This window comes from Triticum aestivum, chromosome 6D (assembly GCF_018294505.1).
Source record: "Triticum aestivum cultivar Chinese Spring chromosome 6D, IWGSC CS RefSeq v2.1, whole genome shotgun sequence".
Classification (NCBI taxonomy): Eukaryota; Viridiplantae; Streptophyta; class Magnoliopsida; order Poales; family Poaceae; genus Triticum; species Triticum aestivum.
In genome coordinates, this window is record NC_057811.1 from 106,711,893 (window position 1) to 106,730,595 (window position 18,703).

Below are 18,703 nucleotides of genomic sequence, written 5' to 3' on the forward strand. Positions count from 1 at the left end.
CGCCATTGCAATGTAGTTATACTAAATATGGTTTCCTTAGGAATTTTCGGAGCCCCTTCAAATTTGAGAGTAGTCCACGTTTATTATATGTGATTTCCTTGGAATTTTTGGGGCTAAAATACATGTGGCAGGCGACCCCTAGTACCCGTCACTTCTAACTTCTGGATATATATAATTTATCTTTTGCGCGTTTACCATAATTTATTTGTGATGGACATACATATTGCCTGCCACGTAAGGATACCGTAGCAGTGGCGGGTTCTCCCGAGGGCCCGGCACTGCTCGCTTTCAGCACGCGGGCAAATTTTGGGAGGTTCACTTTTGGCGGGTGCTCCCAAGGGCCCTCCACTGCTAGGGTAACTCCAGTGGCGGGCGGGATTTGTTACCCACCTCTACGTGTTTCCAAATAACAGTGGCGGGTCCTTGTATATGTCCGCCACTAATTTGAGTTCATCTATAAGGCTTTTTCGAATAGTGTCGGGCGTCACGTGAAAGGGCCATTTTGTGAAATATTTTTTAAATGGGTTCATTTTGTGCCGAACTTTGCAGAAAAAGGGTCAGTTTTGTCGTTTTTCACCATGTGATGCATCACCTTTAGATTTCATCACGCAACGTGTTCCTTAGACTGGTCAGGCCAACGCGGGGTCCACGGGGTTCACATCAGCATCAGTTTTTATAGTCCCAATATATTACCTTCTTCCTTCATCAGCATTCGCGACCGAGATGAGAAATTGAGAATGGGAATCCTTCAACCAAGCATTGCCCTACACCTAGAAAAGGAGGCGATGTCTTCTTCATCATCGTCGCCACATGGGTTGCGAGTTATTCGCAACGCGCCATTTACGATAAGCCGTCTTTTATCAGGTTCTCCGATGGCGGCATGCTTGTTTGCATCTAATACGACTATGGCTTGAACAGTGCATCGGATCAGGGTGCATATTCTGCATGTGTGCTATCATGACGAGGCATGTTACAGCAGAGCTCGCATCCAGCAGGATTTGCGCGCTGGAGCAGGACATGCTGGAAAAAGTTACCCACCCTACGGCGCATGGTGCGGAGGTAGTAGACGGGACGACCCGCGAGCCCGCTTGCAGTGCTGGCAGAGCTGCCTTGCAAGCTTTCCTGCGCAATTGAGTAGGTCGCTCCGCAGCAAGCCCCGCTGATTCTTTTGGCTCGTCCGCCAGTAGCGCGATGGGCGCCGACGATCAAGGATGTGCGACAAGCCGCATCCAATCAAGCAGGGACTTGATAAATTAACCACAAGTATAGGGATCAGTTGTAGCCTTTTAATAAATATAAGAGTGTCAATTTAACGAGGAGCTAAATGTAGAATTAATACTGTCAAATTCTATCGACCACCAATACAACTCTACAGATGCTAATGCTTACTTTACCTAGAACAAGAATAAAACTAGTTTGCACGTGTAATGGGATAAGTTTGCAATATAATAAAGAACATGTAAATAAAAGTTAGGTGTTGTTTTAATTAAAGAACAATAAAGTAAATGTTTTTAAAGAACAATGAGAAAAGGTTTGTCCCTAGGCACATGAATATGACATGATAGTGATAATGATCATACTTATGAGGGAGAGGCTTAAGCTAACATACTTTCCATGCTTGGGTCACATGTTTTTATGGTTGGAACTCTGGGAAGCATTCGCAACTACTAAAGATTCATTAAGGTAAAGCCCAACCATAACGTTAAGTGTAATATAAAGTCCCCTCTCACCGGTTCCATCGCTTTTCTATTACTACTGCTACTGATAGTACTAGTATTATGTATTCAACAGTGTATTTAGGGGATAATCTAATGCTTGCAACGTAGTTTTGTAGTGTAACAAAAATTAAAACAACAGTACTCCCTCTGTAAAGAAATATAGTACTAGTACTGTGTTTGGGTGGCTCCATTGAAGCCATGGAAACTGAATTGGCATTCAGCTGGCAGCAATGCAGGTGTTTGGCTGGACACCGAATCTGTATTGGAAACGAAGAGGCAATTCGGCCTGTTTTGGCTCCCACATAAAACTCCCTCCCATGATTCGGAGGGCTACTGCTCCGATTTCGGCTGAAATCACTCGCTCCCGCAAAACATACCGTTTCACCCCGGCAACCATGAATAGGAGAAAAGCAAAAGGGAGAGACTCAGCTGCGACCTAGCAGGGAGCTCGAAGGACATCCAAACGAAGCGTGAGTGTTTAGATCACTAAAGTAGTGATCTAAATGCTCTTCTATTTCTTTACGGAGGGAGTACCATTTAGTGGTGGTTTGATACGTCTCCAACGTATCTATAATTTTTGATTGCTCCATGCTATTATATTATCTTTTTTGGATGTTTTACATGGATTAATATGCTCTTTTATATTATTTTTGGGACTAACTTATTAACCTAGAGCCCAGTGCCAGTTTCTGTTTTTTCTTTGTTTCTGACTTTCACAGAAAAGGAATATCAACGGAGTCCAAGCGCAATAAAACTTTACGGTGATTTTTCTTGGACCAGAAGAAACCCACGAGACTTGGAGAGGAGGCCAGAAGACCTACGAGGCAGCCACAAGCCGTGGGGGCGTGCCCCCAGGCTTGTGAGTCATTCGTAGACCCTCCAGCCCTAATTCTTGCTCCATAAATACCCAATATCCCCCCTACGCCAGAGGGCACACCAAAAATATTTTTCCGCCGCCGCAAGCTTCTGTTCCCGTGAGATCCCATCTTGGGGCCTTTTCCGGCACTCCGCCAGAGGGGGGTTCGATCACGGAGGGCCTCTACATCAATCTTGCCTCCCTTCCAATGATGCGTGAGTAGTTTACCACAGACCTACGGGTCCATAGCTAGTAGCTAGATGCTTCTTCTCTCTTTTTGATCTTCAATACAATGTTCTCCTTGATGTTCTTGGAGATCTATTCGATGTAATCTTCTTTTGCGGTGCGTCTATTGAGATCCAAAAAATTGTGGAGTTATGATCAGATTATCTACGAATACTAGTTGAGTCTTTTCTGAACTCTTTTATGCATGATTGAGATAGCTTAGTAATTCTCTTCGCCCTATCGATTTGGTTTATCCAACTAGATTGGTTTCTCTTGCAATGGGAGAAGTGCTTTGTGATGGGTCCAATCTTGCAGTGTCCTCTCCCAATGACCGAAGGGGCAGCGAGGCACGTATTGTATTGTTGCCATTAAGGATAAAAAGATGGGGTTTATATCATATTGCTTGAGTTTACCCCTCTACATCATGTCATCTTGCTTAAAGCGTTACTCTATTCTTATGAACTTAATACTCTAGATGCAGGCAGGAGTCGGTTGATGTGTGGAGTAATAGTAGTAGATGCAGAATCATTTCGGTCTACTTGTCACTGGCATGATGCCTATATTCATGATCATTGCCTTATATATCGTCATAACTTTGCGCTTTTCTATCAATTGCTCGACAGTAATTTGTTTACCCACCGTATGCTTTCTTCAAGAGAGAAGCCTCTAGTGAAACCTATGGCCCCCGGGTCTATTTTCCATCATATATTTTCAGATATATAAACCCAAAAACCCAAAAATACCTTGCTGCAATTTATTTATATTTACCTTAGTTTGCTCTTTTATTTATCTTTTATACCTATCTCCATTAGATCTCACTCTTGTTCGTGACCGTGAAGGGATTGACAACCCCTTTTTCACGTTGTGTGCAAGTGCATATATTGGGGACTTGCTTGTGCCTCCTACTGGATTGATACCTTGGTTCTTAACTGAGGGAAATACTTATCTTAACTTTCCTGCATCACACTTTCCTCTTCAATGGAAAAATCAATGCAAGCTCAAGAAGTAGCATGGTTCAAGAATTAAGCTTCAAAGTATCTTTGAAAGTAGTGAAATATATTATTACTTCAAAGTTGCTATTCTCCTTTTGTTTATCATTCATACGAGGACACCCTTGTAAGCAGCAAAGGGTTGATTTCTTAGTTACTCACTCTTCATAACTGACTGTTGTTCTTTTGTCATATGCTTTTCAGGTCATGGAACTGTAACTCAGAGTGGCAATGGCAAGCACGATGCAAATGCAAGTAGATTCCAAAGATCTTGGAAAGGTATTAATGTGCTTGCTTGTTCACAAGATGAAAATGGAAGATCTTGATTTGCTTGGTTCAATTAAAATGACGTTGTTTGTAAATTAGCAAAGCGGGACTTAAAGACAATAACACGTATGATCCTTGGAGCCATGCATGACCGTATTATGAGGGATTTGATTGTATGTACTACAGCCGAAAGAACAAAGGTGGGGGTGCAACCCGTGCCACTGAGCACCTTGGTGCTATTTTAGGTAATGTGAGGGTGTGCCCTAATGTGCTAAGAAATGTGAAAGATGCAATAATGGAGTACGATAATTAATCAAAGAGGAAGAAAAGATACGAACAAAATTGTAAACTGAGAATGAAAAGAAATATCATGGAAGGGTTGTATCAAAGAGGAGGGTTAGTTAACATAACAGATGATGATGAAGAAGAAATTAAGATGTCAATTAGAAATGCATTGCATGACCCGAATGTCTCTCGCAAAGTAGAAAGTAGGATTGGGAGAGGGGTGTGGGTGACGTGCGGATTTCTGTTGGTAAAAAGAGTATCACCGCCTATTTTGACAAAGAATTATCCAGAAACAAAGTATCTATGTATCCCAAGATCAATACTATTTTGGATCCAAATTTTAGAGATGTACTTGGTCTAGCTTGGTAAAAGTTTTTCAAGCCAATGAAATTACTAGACTTAAAGTCGATTCCTGTATTTTTTAGATGCAAGATCACTCAACAATTAGGACCTACTCCTATACCAACTACAAAGGAGATTGATGGGAAATATTTTGAGGCCAATTATAATGAAGCTACTTTGTTTCTTCAAAATTTCAAACAAGGTTAGGAGAACTTTGGTGTGACTCTTGTGTGCAACTCTTGGACTGGACCTACATGAACGAGCATCATAAAATTCATGGTGCATTGTAATATACGAATGTTGTTTCTCAAAACCATTGACACATCTAGCCAAACGCATAACAGGTTACTTCTTCCTCCTCTTCTTCACATTTTACTATCTTGTACTCTTATAATTCTTGCTTCTTGAAATACTTGGATCTGTTCTATAATTGTCTTATGTTCTTATAATACTTGCTTTGTTCTAATTAGGTATATGCATTTTACATATTTTCTTAAAATACTTGCTTATGTTCTTATTAGGAATAAGCATTTTACATAATTTGGTAAACTTTCTCCACATAGAGATTGCAAAGGTTGTAGAAGAGATAGACCATGAGCATATATTTCAAATTGTAACTTATAATGGATCGAATAGTAAGAAAGCTTGCAAAACCCTTGAGAACCACAATACTCTCATATTGTTTAGCAACTATGTGTTGCATACAATGTCAATATTATGTTAAAAGATATAGATAAATTTCCTGAGGTTGGTGTGACCGTCAAAATGGCCAAGACAATATGTAGGTTCATGCATAACCACAAGAACCTACATGATAACATGAAGAAGAACATAGGTTGTGAACTAATAAGATGTCACATCCCAGATTTTTCTCAAATCTCGTATGTTAAAATATTTCACACGGAATTATATCTTTTCTAGGAAAACCTATGAATGGCTAGGATTTCTTGAGATTGACCTTGTTTGCCTGACTGTTTGCTTGGGAAGGGCAAAGCCCAATGCAAGAAGTGGAAACCTACCTAGCTTTTAATTGACACCAATACAAATTTTAATGTTCATTTGGGCATAAGGCTATCCTTAAAAAGACCCACATGGAATTGAAGCCCAATAAATTTCCCCAAGTGATTTGAGTTGATTTTTTTTGGAATCAACTTAAAAGCCAAATGGAAATTATTTTAAAATGGCTTTGCATTTATTTCGAAAGAAAGTGAATTCCATAAGTCCAAATTATTTTCAAATGGCTTTACTTTTATTTGGAATCAACTTAAGTACCAAAAGAACAAGATACACTTATGGTTGTAGGTATTGATAAATGAATTCACCTTTGTTCCATTGCATCTATCCTATTGGTCACCTTGTGCATTAAACTAAGGCACAACTTTGATGTAGGGCCAAGATGCGCGTCCATCCTTTGTATAGCGACCATCATAATTTTCTGAAGCTAGAAAAACTGCATTTTTTCTGTATCACCGTACTTCATCGCCTTATAAAGTGGCCTCAAACTACTGCAGGATGCTGGTAACGCGACACTACGATCAGAGACCCTTTGATGAAACTGTGTGCGATGCATTAATCGCAAACGTTGATGTAAAATAACTATTAAAAAAGATGCAAAACATTAGCAATGAAGGATACATCAAACACGGTTCAGATTTTTGTTTCGTGTGCGATGAGGGGCATACTGTTCAGTTCAGTTAACTGTTAGCGATGAGGCAGAACAAAAGAAACAGCCAGACAGATAAAGGCGTGTGCGATTGATACGTCTCCAACGTATCTATATTTTTTGATTGTTCTATGCTGTTATATTATCATTCTTGGATGTTTTACAATTATTTTATAGCAACTTAATATCATTTTTTGGGACTAACCTATTGACCTAGTGCCCAGTGCCAGTTGCTGTTTTTTGCTTGTTTTTTACATCGCAGGAAATCAATATCAAATGGAGTCCAAACACTGCGAAACTTTTTGGAGATTTTTATGGACCAGAACACCTAGGATGGGCCAGAGCAGCACCTGGGGGGTGCCCCGAGGGGGGCACAACCCACCAGGGCGCGCCTGGGGGCCCGGGCGCCCCCAGGTGGGTTGTGCCCACCTCGGTGGCCTCCCGCACCCCCTCTTTACCCTATAAATTCACAAATATTCCAAAATCTCTCAGGGTTTTCCTAGATCAGAAGTTCCGCCGCTGCAGGCCTCTGTAGCCACCGAAAACAAGTCTAGACCCCTTTTCGGCACCCTGCCGGAGGGGGGAATCATCTCCGGTGGCCATCTTCATCATCCCGACGGCCACCATGATGAGGAGGGAGTAGTCCATCCTCAGGGTTGAGGTTTGTACCGGTAGCTATGTGTTCAATCTCTCTCTCTCTCGTGTTCTTGAGATGTCACGATCTTGATGTGTCGCGGGCTTTGTTGATATAGTCGGATCATATGGTGTTTTCCCCTCTCTATATATCTTGTTGTGATGAATTGAGTTTTCCCTTTGAGATTTTGTTGTTATCGGATTGAATACTCTTATGGATTTGAGAACACTTGATATATGTCTTGCAATTGAATACTCGTGGTGACAATGGGGTATCGTATTGATTCACTTGATATATGTTTTGGCACTCAACTCGCAGATTCCCGAGGTGACATTGGGGTAATCTATGCATCGGGGTTGATGAACGTTCTTCTCTTTGTTTCTCCGGTAGAAATCTTGGGGCACTCTTTGAAGGTTTTTGTGTTGGATTGAGTATTATGAATATGAATTTGCTTCGGTGTTATTTTAGTACGAACCCTAGGATAGATCGAACGGAAAGAATAGCTTTATGTTATTTTAGTACGAACTCTTGAATAGATCGAACGGAAATAATAGCTTTGAGGTAGTTTCGTACCCTACAAACAATTTATTATTACGTTCTCCGCTAGATAGGAACTTTGGAGTGATTCTTCATCGCACTTTGAGGGGTGGTTATATGACCCAATTGTATTAGCACTGTTGAGAGATTGCACTAGCGAAAGTACGGACCCTAGGCCTCATTTTCAAGCATTGCAATACCGTTTTTGTGCTCGTTTAGTATTTGCTACCTTGTTGTTTTTTCAGATTATAGAAATATATTTCTACCATCCATATTACACTTTTATCATCATCTCTTCGCCGAACTAGTGCACCTATACAATTTGCCATTGTATTGGGTGTGTTGGGGACACAAGAGATTTCTTATATTTGGTTGCAGGGTCGTTTGAGAGAGACTATCTTCATCCTACGGCTCCCACGGATTGATAAACCTTAGGTCATCCACTTGAAGGAAAATTGCTACTGTCCTACAAAACTCTGCGCTTGGAGGCCCAACACGTGTCTACAAGAATAAAGTTGTGTAGTAGACATCAAGCTCTTTTCTGGCGCCGTTGCCTAGGAGGTGAGTGCTTGAAGGTATATCTTTAGATCTTGGAATTGAATCTTTTAGTTTCTTGTTTTAGCACTTGTTTAGTTTATAAAAGAAAACTACAAAAAATGGAATTGAGGTTGCATCATATTATTGATCATCTTTATAATGTTTTTCGTGAAAATGATGGAATGGAAAATTGTGCTCAATTGTTAGAAGGAGAAGTCAATAAAATGTTTGGCACAAAATATTTGAATGATGAGCATGGTTGCAATATTGCTAGTATTAAATCTTTGAACATCCATGATGCAAACGGCAAAGCCATTAGCTTGGGGATGCTATGTTTGATGAAGATTTTAGTCCCCCAAGTTTTGATGAGAATATTTACTATGATGAAAGCATGCCTCCTATTTATGATTATTATGTTGATGAAAGTGTATTTGGAGAGGTCATGACTTTATTTAATGATGAATCCACTATTTTGGAGGAGGTTGGAATTGATTATGACAACAAAGTTGCTATCTATGATGATTATGGTGATAACATTTATGCTATAAAGAAGAATGATAACCATAAAACTTGTCATCATGATTTTAATTTTGGGATAATTGGTTTTATGCCCCTAGTTGTGTCCCACTCGACAGGATTGCCCTTAATTTTCAAAAGCCAGCGGTTCTATCCAACCCACTTTGCTCGTCTTGTGCTTTTTCCCTTTGACCGTTTGACCGTCACTTTGAGAACTTCATAACTAATTCATACTAAATCAGCAAAATGCAAATAAGATACCAAAATGTTTGGGAAAACATCACCTACATGTCAATGTCATTTGCATTCATGACAAAAGTGTTGGCAAGTTCCCATCTGAGTGTTTGCTCTTATCATACCACCATGAACAGTAAAATCTAAAAAATTCAAAAATAAATTTGATGGCAAAGAATGACAAATGTTTTAAGTGCTTGCCAAGTTTTATCAGGGAATGACATTCATGGAAGTCATGGCAAAAAAAATTACCACTTCTAAGTCTGGTTTCAACACCTCATAATTTTTGCAAAGGGGTCAGCCACTGAGAAGTCATGGATGGGATTGACACGATGACTTCCGATTACTCTGTCATCTGAAGTTCCAAAATGAAATTCAACATTTTCGGAGCCTATTCCATTCTGCCGCAGTCGCAACAAACCATTCATTTTTGCGAAATAAATGTAGGGAAAACCTCATTACCTTCAGCACCCTTGCTCTGACAACAAAGAACCTGGCGAATACAAGCTCCGGTAAGGTCCCTCGGTAGGAGTTCAAAGTAATTTGATGTGATTGTTATATTGTATCACATTATCCATCACTGGGCTTAATCTTATCTGCAAAAGAAGAAAACGTGTTAGTGCCTACATGCAGTTTTGAACACTACTACATGCCTATTTGGTTTCCAGGATTTGTAAAATGCACTAATATGCCATCTTTGAGCCGACATGATTAACATGGGCATTTGATTACAATCTAGAAAAATGTAGCCTTCTTCACAAGAGGTTGGAGTGGATGAAAAGTTCCCTAAGAAAACTAGTACAGATGAATGCAAAGGAGAAATGCTTATGGATTGTAACCATATGGATCAAGCAACCAATATGCGGGGGACATGTATGTACTGAAATCCTCTAAAAGAAAACTTCAGAAAACATAGTACATTGTCATTGTAAACTTGGAAAAAGGTGTCACATATTGGACTCCCTTATGGTTAATATTTAATAGGAAAGGAACATCACCTCGATATATAGGTTCTCTAGGCACGGAAAGCATCTCAGGAAACTGACAACTTGCTCCAGGTTGGGGCCGATAGATTCTAGTGCCAAGACCTTCTCTTTGCATAGTTTCGGGGTCAAGCTTGTCAGAGTCATTTCCTGGATGACATACGAACATACATCTTTAAAAGTAGAAATAATGTTAATTTGTAGAATGAGAGGTAGAAGCCGGCTATTGTACCTGAATGGGTGTGGATCCAATAACAAGTTCGGAGTATTTGTCAGACGAGTAGCCCACCACAACTGTCAATTTCGGCGCAGAAATGACATTGATTCTTGTTGGACCTTCTTGACCAACTACAAGTAATCTCTCAAGTGCAGGTGTGTCCTCAATGACCATACCGTGGTACACATCTGGTGATGTCTTCTTGCCGCACCAGCAACACACATAAATAGTCCGGAGAGTCATGGAGGTGATGAGGAAGCTACTCAACCCATTGATCGCCTGAAGACGAAGGTACTCGAGTGTAGTACAGCCACGGAGCAGGCGCTCCATGTCACCATTTCGGAGGCAGACGGCGACGAGCTCGAGGTGCTTCAGTCATGGTAGAATAAGAGCGGGCGCGTGTCGGTGTGGAACGACACCTATGGGATCACAAGAATCCCTACTACGGTTGCCGGGGCGCAGGGTTGCGAGGAGAGCAGGGCTAGTAGACAGCACAGGGATCGTTTACCCAGGTTCGGGCCGCGAGGATGCGTAAAACTCTAGTCCTGCTTTGGTGGGTGTATTTCTGAGAGTTCTTGAGCTCTCAAACTAGCTGTGGTCAGTGCGTGGTTCGAAAGAGCCGAATCCTTCTCCAGTATGCCATGGGCCTCCTTTTATAGTTGAAAGGGGCTGCCACAGTGACACACAGGAGGTGGAAAGGCGTACAGTGCCCTGAGCTTATCGCTCGTATTACAGGACAAGACGCATTTAATGCGTAGCTTAGGTGTCCCCTTGCTTTATTGGGGACGGGGGCGAGGCCAGTCCCGTCCGTCGCCGCTCTTCCTCGCCTTGACACGCGCCCTGGCCAGTGAGGTGCGTGGTGCCATGTAGGTAGCCAGGCAGCTGAGGTGGCGCGGTGGCGGAGCCTTCACGAAGATCTGCATGCCGCCACGCAGGCACTCGATGAGTTGGCCTGGGAGCTGCATGTTGCCACGCAGGTGCCCGCCAGCTGGTTGGGCTGGCAGCTGCATGTGAACGGTGGTGAAAGCCTGTCCGGCGCGGGTTTGGCGGTGGCTCTGCTGGCGTCCTTGGCGAGGGCCTTGCCGGGTGGCCCGGCAAGGGACTTGCCGTGGCGTGCTGTCGTCCCCGGCAAGGACCTTGCCGGGGGTCTCGTGGCCTTCCTCGGCAGGGATCTTGCCGAGAATTATCATCTTCTAATCCTCATCTGATCTTGAATATGTCTTCATAAAGATCTGCATGCCACCACAGAGGTCCCTTCCCGAGCCCTGGCCCCACGTTGATGACGGCGTTGGGGGCCGTGGGCTCAAGGGTGGCTCGCTCTGTTGGTGTGGGGCAAGCTGTCCCAGCAAGGGTCTTGCCAGGGCCGGTGAGGCCGCCCGGCAAGGGTCTTGCCGGGGGAACGTGCTTCGTCCCTCTGCTCTTTGTGGTCTTGGCCTTGGCGTTGCTTTGATTGTCTTGGGCTTCGGTCTTACCTTGGCTCACCTTCCCTGTTCTGCTTGGTGTGGTCGTGGGCGCGGCTCTGACTGCTCGTGCACAGGTAAAGGGGTACAAAAGCGTGCCCCTCTTTTTGTACACCGACAGGAGCCCCCGGGCCTGGGCCACACATAAGCGCGACACGTTGTTGGGCCAGGCCCAAAACGGTGCGCGGGCAGGTGGGGCGTTTTTTTACCGTGGTAAGATTCTTCGCGCGCTCCGCTTCCCATGACCCGTGCGCGTGGCACGGCGTGGAGGGGCGTGCGTGACGTGGGCGGCATGCGTGGGGAGGTTTCCACACGCATGCGTCACATCGCAGTAAATGGGCAGCGCGCCCCGCGGCTTCCCCATAAAAAGGGATAACTGCGGGGGCATTGTTCCTTTTACCCTCCGCGCAACCCCAATCTCGGAGACCTCCGCCTGCCTCCCTCTTCTTCTTCAAGCTTCGTTCCTGCTTGCCGCCGTTGTGCCCCCGCCGCCCTCCTCCCCCAGCCGTCATTGCGCCAAAATCCACCAAGGGAAAGGGAGTGGCTAAGGATGCCGGAGCCGCGGAGCCGCCGGAAAGTGCGCTGGCGGTGCAGCGGGCGCAGTCCGCCTTCTTCCCCTCGACAGTCGACGTGTTCGAGCTTCGGGACTCCTTCAGGCCCTTGTTGGGAGTGAAGACGGGGCGGGGGGTGGGGGGGGGGAGAATTCGGGGCATCCGGCCATGCGTGTCATCCCCGCCGACTGCGCCGAGGCTGCCCCAAATCGGTACCCCTTCTTTGTTGATTATTTTTCTTGTGGGCTCTGTCCTCCCTTCTCCGACTTCTTCAGTGACATCATGCACACCTTCGGCTTCCGCCTCCTGGATTTTACTCCGAATGCGGTGGCGTGCATGGCCCTTTTCGCGCACCTCTGCGAAGGCTTTGCTGGGGTGCACCCCAACACGGCGCTGTTCCGCCATTACTTCTTCCCTCGGATCCAGACGGGAGGTGCCATCTAGGGGTGCATCGCCTGGATCCCAAAATCCAAGGGAGCGTACCTGGACGGCGCCATGAAGGAGAGGTGGGAAGAATGGCGGGGCCGGTGGTGCTGGATCGAAGAGAAGGACCCGCCGGCGTTCTGCAGAGTTCGCCGGGCGCCGCCGGTTCGTGGAAGCGATTGGAGCGACTTCGACGCCGACGACGGAAAGCTCATGGTTGCCACCACCAGGATTCTCCGGCTTACCCAGGCCGGGCTCACCCTTGAGATGATCGGGGCGGACTTCATCCGTCGCCGGATCACTCCTCTGCATAACAAGGGGAGGCCAGCCTGGCTCTTCACGAACCCCGCCGACATCATGCAGCTCCGCCCCAGCCTCAACCACAACTTCACAGTGATGGGACATGCCCATTTCTGCTAGCGGATCTTCCAGCTCAACGTGGGCCGCGACGAAGAGGTTGAGCGGACCGGCAAGGTCGCGAGGGCCGCCGCGAAGGCCGGCAAGGTCCTCAAGGGGCCTCTGTTCAAGCTGCCGGCGGGGGTGGTCCCGTTGTGCAACAACTCGCGTCGGTCCGAGATCATTGCCATGATGCCGGACTGCAACGTGCATGGCCCGGACCTGAGCTGGAAGGTGCCGGAGGACGCTGAAGTGCAGCAGTTCTTTGACACCCTGCATGAGGGGTATGTGAATGCTGACGCCGAGCGGCTGCTTGTCCAGGACACCACCCAGGAGGAGCTGGACTACATCGCCACCAGGGCGAAGGAGGCACAACTTGACAGGGAGGCCGGAAGCGCCGGCGGTGTGGAGGACAAGGCCGCAACGGCCGCGGAGGAGGAGGAGCTCGCCCGGTGGGCGGCGGCCGCCGGGGGAGCCAGCAGCGCCAGCACCGAGGCTCCTCTGGTTGAAGATGTGACCGGCGAGTCATCGTCGGAGGAGGTCGAGACCACAGGCCCGACGCCGGCTATGGGGAGAGGGCGAGTCCTGCGGCGGGCCAGTTCCGGCGAGCCGGTCCGGCCTGGCAGGGTTGCGCGGTCACAACTGACCTTGGAGGGGTCCGGGCGCCACACGAGGGCTGCGGCGGCGAAGAAGCCGGCGAAGGTCGCGGTGAAGAAGAAGATGGCCGTCCCTTCTCCGTCTACGCGTGTCCGGACTCCACCTCCTTCTCCTCCTCCGGCGGACGTCGACACGGGGGTCACTTTTGATTATGGATCCCTCAGCCCGAGGAGGAAGAGGAAAACAACAGAGGAGGAGGCGGACGACGAGTAAGTATCTGGTTCTTTTCCGTTATCTCTGCCTCCTCAATCTGTGTTGCTCGTCTTAACTTGTCTTCATGTTTGCAGGGATGTGGAGACGTTGGCCCAGAGGGTGAAGAGGGCCAAGGTCTCGGCGGGTGGCCAGTCCCCAGTTGGCACTTCGGGGGTGCCATTGGTGGTGTTGAGCAGCCCGGACAGCAGCCCCCGGCAGAGCCCCCAGTGGAAGTTCATCACTCTTTCCCCTGTCGACATGTGTTTGGGGCACGACTCTTTTGGCGTTGACCTTGCCAGGTATGCAGGAGGAGAGCAGCAGCAGGAGGAGCCACAGAGGGCTACTCCCAACACGCCGCCCCCGTCGACCACGCCGCCCCGAGGGACCTCCCCGACGAGGGCGCCAGGCATCGGGCCCACGCACATGGAGGAGGAGGAGGACTTGGGCGCCGGCGGCTTTGCCTCGACACCGAATGTTGGCGGGGAGGGGACTCCCGTTTCCCAGCCGGGTAATGGCACAGGTAAATCGTTCGCCGTTCATCCTTCCTTCTTTTTCCTTCTGGCCCTTGGTCCCGGCCTTGCCTCACCTCCTTTTTCGGTGTCCAGACTCCTCCTCGGTGAACCTAGAGGATGTGGACGCCGTCATCGAGGGCGTCGCCAAGGCTGCCGAGGCGGACGCCGAGAAGATCACCGCCGAGGAGGCCACCAGGGGCGCTGCCGAGGAGGCCGCCAAGGGGCCTGCCGCCGTCGAGGAGGAGGAGGAGGTGGCTGGCAACCAGCCTTCCTCTTCTGCTGCTTCCGGCTCCGGCAAGTACCTGAGGGTGAGCGACAACTTGTTCGTCCACCTTCCAGGCGCGTCGAGCACCAAAACACCCATTGAGGGGGAGGTGTTCGATGACGAAGTGCTTGCCGCTGCCGGGCTCGAAGTCGTCGATGAGCCGATCGTTGGCGGCGACGGTTCGCAGGAAGAGCGGTTCCTCCACACCATGGGTGCCAGCTTTCGGAAGATCCAGGCGCTCCACCGCGCCCGCCTGGACAAAGCCAAGTCCAGGACGGCGGTGGTGGAGAAGGCGGACCTCCAGGAGCGCGTTGCCGAGACGCAAGACTGGTTCCGTGAGGCCCACAAGGAGCTCAAGGCCGCTCAGGGCGAGCTCGCCAAGCGCGATGTGGAGCTCACCATGAAGCTCGCCGACGTCGAGAAAGCTCAAGAGACGGCGAGGAACTTGGCCGCGGCCGCCGAAGCTGCTCGGACCCAGCACGAGGCCGCGCTGAACTCCCAGGAGGAGGACCTCGCTGCGCGCGAGGGAAAACTTGCCGCCATGCTTCGCGACAAGGAAGCAGAGGTGGAGAAGCTTGTCTTGCAGCGGACTAGTGAGCTGGAGCAGAGGCACAAAGAGGCACTCAACGCCCAAGCCCAGGTCTACGCCGGCAGGGTGGAGGAGCTGGAGGCGGAGCGCGACGGGCTGAAGGAGCAGGCCCTGAAGCTGTCCCAGGAGAAGGACATGCTCAACAGTGTCCTGACAGAGGCGCCGGGCGCGGTCGTCAGCAAGGCTGGGGAGTTCTCCGAGGCCAAGAACTCCATCAAGGACCTCAAGCTGAAGCTGGAGGGTCTCGAGAAGGTGCTGGAGGAGGCCAAGACCCGAGAGGGGACCCTGGCCAAGGAGCTGGAGGCCAAGAAGCAGTTGCGGGAGAACGAGGGCCTCAACTTCGCGGATCACATGGCGGGCGAGAACCGTTGGCTCGATCGCCTCGCCACTGTCGCCAACCAGGCCGCCGCGCAGCTGGCCATCATGGGGATGCCGAATGTGAGGTACGTCCCGGAGCGGAGCGTGAGCGCCAATTGCATCCTGACCATGTTCTCCGAAAAGGTCGTCGGCGCTCTGGAGCGGCTCCACGCCAACCGTGCGGCCTCACTGGCCGACGAGTCCCGCAGGTTTTGCCAGGGAGCCATGACCAAGGTTCTCACCAATGTGGCGCACTGGTACCCCGACCTCGACTTCGACGCCGCGCTGGAGAGCTTGCCGGAGGGTACTGGCCTCGCGGCGCTCATGGAGCGCATCAAGCCCATCATTAGCCGAGTCGGCAGAATTCAGAGGGTGGAGGGCCAGCGCCAGGATTAGGCATCCCATTCTTTATCGCCGCTGCAGGTTCACAACCAAGACAATTGCTATCTCTAGTTAGAACCGCAGCAACAATTTGATGTAATATAACTCTACAGCACTTTTGGTATCATGCATGTTATTTTCCTGTTCGATTTTTCCTTGTATGTTCGCCCTACATAACTGGGTAGGCTTTGCCAGCACGTAAACCCAGGGCGGCGTCTTGGGGACGGATCCCCATTGGCCTACCGGGTGCGCTTGCTTTCGAGCAAACCACCTTACCGCCCTTAGCGCGGCCGCTCGAACTGTCGAGTTTGACTCGAGTCAGAGTCAGGAGCGTTGCCAGGTGTGGAAGGCTACCCCGCCACTCTCGACGCGGCTGCTTTGAGCTGTTGAGCGGACTCGAAACAGAACAAGGGCATTGCCAATTGCGGGGGGCCCCTTTGCGTGCAGGTTTCCCATACATAGGCAAGATCCTCGAGGACGACAACCATAAGTGTAAAAGGAAATAACCCAAGGCTCTGAATGACTTAGCTTTTCTGTTGCCGAGCCGGCGTCCTTCCTCCAGCCGCCTTCTTCTCAGAGACCGAAAGCGATGAAGAACTGCTAGGCTAACTACCAGACCAGTTTCTCACAATTGCGCCCCCTACCTGGCGCGCCAAAGATGTCGGTGTGGAACGGCACCTATGGGATCACAAGAATCCCTACTATGGTTGCCGGGGCGCAGGGTTGCGAGGAGAGCAGGGCTAGTAGACAGCACAGGGATCGTTTACCCAGGTTCGGGCCGCGAGGATGCGTAAAACCCTAGTCCTGCTTTGGTGGGTGTATTTCTGAGAGTTCTTGAGCTGTCGAACTAGCTGTGGTCAGTGCGTGGTTCGAAAGAGCCGAATCCTTCTCCAGTATGCCATGGGCCTCCTTTTATAGTTGAAAGGGGCTGCCACAGTGACACACAGGAGGTGGAAAGGCGTACAGTGCCCTGAGCTTATCGCTCGTATTACAGGACAAGACGCATTTAATGCGTAGCTTAGGTGTCCCCTTGCTTTATTGGGGACGTGGGCGAGGCCTGTCCCGTCCGTCGCCACTCCTCCTCGCCTTGACACGCGCCCTGGCTAGTGAGGCGCGTGGTTCCATGTAGGCAGCCAAGCAGCTGAGATGGTGCGGTGGCGGAGCCTTCACGAAGATCTGCATGCCGCCACGCAGGCGCTCGATGAGTTGGGCTGGGAGCTGCATGTTGCCACGCAGGTGCCCGCCCAGCTGGTTGGGCTGGGAGCTGCATGTGAACGGTGGTGAAAGCCTGTCCGGCGCGGGTTTGGCGGTGGCTCTACTGGCGTCCTTGGCGAGGGCCTTGCCGGGTGGCCCGGCAAGGGTCTTGCCGTGGCGTGCTGTCATCCCCGGCAAGGACCTTGCCGGGGGTCTGGTGGCCTTCCTCGGCAGGGATCTTGTCGAGAATCGTCGTCTTCTAATCCTCATCTGATCTTGAATATGTCTTCACAAAGATCTGCATGCCCCAAGGGTGGCTCGCTCAAGGGTGGCTCGCTCTGTTGGCGTGGGGCGAGCTGTCCCGGCAAGGGTCTTGCCGGGGCCGCTGAGGCCGCCCGGCAAGGGTCTTGCCGGGGGAACCTGCTTCGTCCCTCTCCTCTTTGTGGTCTTGGCCTTGGCGTTGATTTGATTGTCTTGGGCTTCGGTCTTACCTTGGCTCACCTTCCCTGTTCTGCTTGGTGTGGTCGTGGGCCCGGCTCTGACTGCCCGTGCACAGGTAAAGGGGTACAAAAGCGTGCCCCTCTTTTTGTACACCGACAACGCATCATTAAGGGGGGGATGGCAGTTCCTGAACTTGGCGACGCACATCGTGGGCGCGAGGCGGAGCGCGGACGTTGGCAGCGAGCGCTTATGCCCATCATCAAAAGTGAGCTCATCGAGCTCATCTAGGGCGGGGGATCGGAACCAGTCATCAAGCTTGGCTCGGTCCTTGCCGTTGGAATAGAAGTTGCCCATTCTAAGGCCTCTGGTTGGGCCAAGGTGGCTACCGAGGATCTTGGAGAACGCATCCAAGCTTTTGCGATAGCCATGGCAGAGTTCGTGGGTGTCGATGAGGTCGAGAGGGGCGGAGTTCTATAGGGGGCGCCACCGTCGAGATCGGACGGTTGTCCGCGCCCCATATTTGATTGGGAGGAGGGAGATGATGACTGTCAACATATCATCGGGGAGGCTGCTCATGAAGTCTAGGCCTGCTGGAGTCGCTTGCGGTTCTTGCTCGCCCTGCCTCCGGTTGTTGGCAACCCGTTCTCCACCTTCAGAGTCTCCTTGTTAGCAGCGCTTTCTGATAAAAGTGGGAGTACAGGGAATATTTAGTTAAAACATGGAAATAGAAAATGGTATTGGTAACTAGAAGTTATTAGGTAGGAATATAGTAAGAAACTGGAATAACAATTGGTTGCTTAAATACTACACAATTCATTTGATATTGCTGGGTAAGTCAACATGCAGATACTTGAAAAGAAAACTTACTTCGAACAAAGTCTGGATGGTGATATCGTCGGGGAAGTTAGCATATATCTCATGACCAGGATCTTTTATGTGCAGGCAATTTGTCACAGCCTGATTTTTGGCCCTTTTCTTTTTCAATCCATTTTCTGAGATTTTTTGCTTGAGTTTTCTTTTTCCGTGGCTATGTGGTTTGGAAATTGAAGAAGATGACCTCTTCTTTCTTTCCAGAGTGGCTTGTCATCCTGTTATCCATCCCTAGACCTTGCCATTTCCATCTTGGACCAACCCCAATAATCTTTTCCTTGGGAATATTCCCTTTTCTGTTAAAGGAATAACCCAATTTGTCCTAGGTTGTGAAGCAACCGATATTTCCATCACTCCTAAAATTCCCAAATAATTCTCATAAAATATGTTTGGGTCATATCTTCCTCAAATA